Source organism: Rattus rattus, chromosome X (genome assembly GCF_011064425.1).
Source record: "Rattus rattus isolate New Zealand chromosome X, Rrattus_CSIRO_v1, whole genome shotgun sequence".
In the NCBI taxonomy this organism is placed as follows: Eukaryota; Metazoa; Chordata; class Mammalia; order Rodentia; family Muridae; genus Rattus; species Rattus rattus.
The window spans coordinates 108,618,613-108,623,239 of record NC_046172.1 but is presented as its reverse complement, the minus strand read 5'-3'; the positions used below and the strand labels follow the sequence as shown (position 1 = coordinate 108,623,239).

General features: G+C 35.8%; 1 pseudogene; it reads left to right on the top strand.

Annotated features, from left to right (window-relative positions):
- Positions 1 to 3,024: 3,024 nt before the first annotated feature.
- LOC116889557 lies at positions 3,025 to 3,102 on the top strand (annotated as a pseudogene).
- Positions 3,103 to 4,627: the final 1,525 nt, after the last annotated feature.

Sequence of the window (4,627 nt, the reverse complement as noted above, 5' to 3'; positions counted from 1 at the left end):
TTATCTTATTGAACATTTCTGCTAATTTGTTTTACTGCATATATAAATTCTGATTTGTTATGGTATTTCATTTGAGCAGTTGCAGAAAATCCCAAAATTTTGGTGTACACTAGCAAATGAGGAAGTAATTTACCAGAGGAGACATTAAATTTTTCATCCAGAATAGAAGTTGAGTTAGCCCTAAGTAATCAATGATAAATAGTTGATTTCTTAGAAATATCATAGCCTTGGATTAGAGACATTTGGTATGTAATGTTTATGACTGCCAATAGAATAAATTTGTTTGAGATAAACTTGATGCTAACAGTTCTAAGATTCTGAAACCAGTAGAATAAAAGGAGTGTTAGGAAAATTTATAATTCATATTTATTTTTATTACTTAAAACAACTTTTTATTTATTTTTTTCATTTTTTATTGGATATTTTCTAAATCTGCATTTCAAATGTTATCACCCTTCCCAGTTTCCCCTCCAAAAATTCCCTATTACATCCTCCCTCCCCCTGCTTCTATGAGGCTGCTCTACCACCCACCCAATCACCCACTCCCTCCAGCTTCCCCATCCAGATATTCCCTTACAATGGGGCATCAAGCATTCTCAGGACCAAGGGTCTCTCCTCCCATTGATGCCCTACAAGGCCACACTCTGCTACATATGCTACTGGAGCCATGGATCACTCCATGTGTACTCTTTGTTTGATGGTAAGTCCCTGGGAACTGTGGGAGGTCTAGTAGGTTGATATGGTTCTTCCTATGGGGCTGCAAACACCCTCACCTACCTCAGTCCTTTCTCTAACTACTCCATTGGGTAGTAGAGAACCATTCTCAGTCCAATGGTTGTCTGTGAACGTTGCCTCTGTATTTGTCTGGCTCTGGCAAAGCCTTTAAGGAGTCAGCTCTATCAGTCTCCTGTCAGCATGCAAAACTTGTCATCCCGAATAGTGACTGGGTTTGGTGACTGCATGTAGGGTGGATCCCCATGTGTGGCAGTCTCTGGATGGCCATTCCTTCAGTCTCTGCTCCACACTTTGTCTCTCTTTATTTCCCCCTCTGAGTATTTTTCCTCCTTCTAAGAAGGACTGAAACATCCACACTTCTGTCTGTCTTCTTGAGCTTCATGTTGTCTGCAAATTGTATCTTGGGTATTCCAAGCTTTTGGACTAGTAATATCCACTTATCAGTGAGTGCATACCATGTATGTTCTTTTGTGATTTGGTTAATTCACTCAGAATGATATTTTCTAGTTCCATCCATTGGCCTATGAATTTCATAAAGTCATTGATTTTAATAGCTGAGTAATATTCCATTGTGTAGATGTACCACATTTTCTGTATCCATTCCTTTGTTGAAGGACATCTGGGTTCTTTCCAGCTTCTGGCTATTATAAATAAGGGTGCTATGAACATAGCAGAGCATGTGTCCTTGTTATATGTTGGAGCATCTTTGGGTATATGCCCAGGAGTAGTATAACTGGGTCCTCAGGTAGTACTATGTTTAATTTTCTGAGGAACCTCCAGACTGATTTCCAGAGTGGTTGTACCAGCTTGCAATCCCACCAACAATGGAGGAGTGCTCCTCTTTCTCCACATCCTCGCCAGCATCTCTTCTTGCCTGAGTTCTTGATCTTAGCCATTTTGATTGGTGTGAAGTAGAATCTCTGGGTTGTTTTAATTTATATTTCCCTGATGGCTAAGTATATTGAACATTTATTTCTTCAGGTACTTCTTGTTCATTCGATATTCCTCAATTCAGAATATTTTGTTTAGCTCTGTATCACAGTTTTAATATGGTTATTTGATTCTATGGAACAATTCATATTTCAACAGTTTCCCCTGATATTACAGCAGTTGATAAACACTGAAAAAACTACCAACGTCATGTTTGTGTGACAGTTATTGCTAATTTTTTACTCAAAGAGAGGGTGGGACTGAGAGAATAGGAAGGAGTTGCAATCAGAATGAAAATTGAGTAATTAAATAAATTTATGAAAAATATTATTTCTTCATGAACATTAAAGCACAGGTAGTCCCAATCCAATATTACTAATTTTAATTGCTTGTTGAAATAACCATATAATAAATACATCTTTAAGTTCATTGAGACATAAAACATTTCTTAAGGTAAATGAAGTGCCAAAGAAGATGGAAAAATACTTGGGCTTCTAATCAGTTTGTGGAATGATCTTACCAGCTTTGTGTTATCAAAAGCACAAATTATGATTTGGCATGGTGTGCAACATTAAAGTGTTACATTGCATTATGTTTTTGTACTGCATGTATACTATTCTTTTTCTTTTGTCTAGCTATTCCAGTCATCTGTCAGGGCATTTTATGTTCTGTTAATTTTTATTTCTTGTTTGTACAAGTATAATTTCTCTGGCCTGAATAAGTGTTTCTCAACCTCTCTTCGCTTGATTACCTCACCTCAGGATATTATAACTAAATATTCCTGATGATACTTCCAAATATATATGTATATTACAAAATACATTATGAATATACTCTCTTCTAAATGGTTCTTAAATCTTTTTGCCATCATTTTCTATTCTTCTAATATTTGTGTCTCAAATGAATCATAAGAGAAGAAATCTTTTCACCTCTTTTCTTGTATGCCTAAAGAGTTGAATGCTGTCCAGTTTCATGACTCCTTTACAGCACTTATGTAAGCTATGTTAAAAAAAGCATTTATTTGTATTTTGATTTCATATTATTTAGAAAAAGAAAATTATAGATGTAGATTCACTTTGAATTGAATCCTTTGGCCAAATGTTGAGAAAAAGGCATTTCTCACCATAATTCATCCCTTTATGGAAATATATTTTGAAACATCTATTCAAATCTCCTTTTTTATCATATCTCAATTACATAAATTTGCCTAATATTAACTTTTAGGCATAATGTACCACTTAATTTAGAAATGTATTCTTTTAAATATTATTTTACGTTGTGCAAACTGTTTAATCTCAGGAAACAAAAAGAAGGCAATATTGTCACACTTCACTATGCAACATTTAAAATGAACTTATTATCGCTTCTCGGCCTTTTGGCTAAGATCAAGTGTAAAATGAACTTATTTCTAAATATAATTTTAGTATTTTATTTTTTATCATAAACATTCTTAACATAATGGGTCTATCATTTTTGTTCATTAATGCCACCTGTTACACACACACACACACACACACACGCACAAAGTATGCAAACACACACTCACAGAATCGCAAACACATACATATAATTTAAATTTTATCCCACCATATACTTTAATCATGTTCTTTCCCCTTTCTCAACTCCTTTTTAAATCCTTCCTACATCCCTAGCCACCCAACATCATGTTCTGTCTCTATCAAGGAAAACCCAAATAAATAAGCAAGAAAACAAACAATTAAATTAAAACAAGAAAATTAGGACAAAAAATACCCAAAAGAAATAAAATGAAACAAAAATACCCCCAACAAACAGACACAGACTCCACTTTATTGACTACCTACTCCTGCATATGGGAAAAAACCTTGACTGTGCTTGACATAATCAATGAAACTCCAGTGGAGAATATTGATTTATTCATCCCGGCATGTATCAGTTGCAAATATATTCTCCGTTACTAGTAGAACGTTGTGTCCACTTTCCCTTATATGTGCAGTTATTTTGTCTGGCTTGTACTTCTTGTGTGTCTGTTTACCTTGTCACAGTCTCTGGCAGTCTATATGTTAATAAGCTATATTGTGTCTGGATGAAAAGCTTCCTTAGAAATATCACTCTCTCTCATTCTTGCAAACTTTCCAAAACCGGCACGGCATAGCTTCCTGTGCCTTGAGAGGAGGACTGTGATTAAGACATACCATTTTGTCCTAAGGGCTCCAATGTCATTAGGTCTCTGCACACTGTCAAAACTATCTTCACAGGTATTATTCTCTTCTTTTCTCAAAGGAAATTTTACTGCTTCCTGTACCATTTTTCCGATTTAGTATTTGTTTCGTCCAATTTAAAATTTCTTATTTTTAAGTAGCTCTATTTTTAACCCAGTCTAACCTATTTGTGGTTTATTTCACATGTTGTCAATGATTCAAATTAATTTCTAAGGCCAAAGAAAGAAACAAGAACTATGTTTAGTCAGGAGATATTAATGAAAATAGTATTCTTAATATGAAATGTGAAATATTTCATTTCAATGATTCAACATATGGGAAGTAAAGTGTCTGTGTAGCAGTATCTGTGAAAACCATGGCAAAAGTTGTGGGTGGGACAGTGCCTATTGTTAAGATAGTGGAACTATTTCTAAGTTATTTTCAGAAGGGGGAAATAAATAATCAGTGCAGGTAGAGAGAGGGCGTGATCTGAAAGGGAGAGAGGAGGAGGAAGGAAAAAGGGGGACAGGATTGGGTATAGGAGGAAATGGGGGAGGGAAGAGAAGTACAGAGTGTCAGGAAATTAAACAGAGGTGTGTAGTAGTGGGGGAGGGGGAACTGGGAGTAGCCACTAGAAAGTCCCAGATTCCAGGGACACAAGAGGTTCCCAGGACCCAACAGGTTCCCAGGACCCAACAGGGAGGACATTAGCCAAAATATCCAACAAAGGGAAAGATAGAACCTATATAGACTCTATCCAGCCAATAGACTCTGCCCCAGAT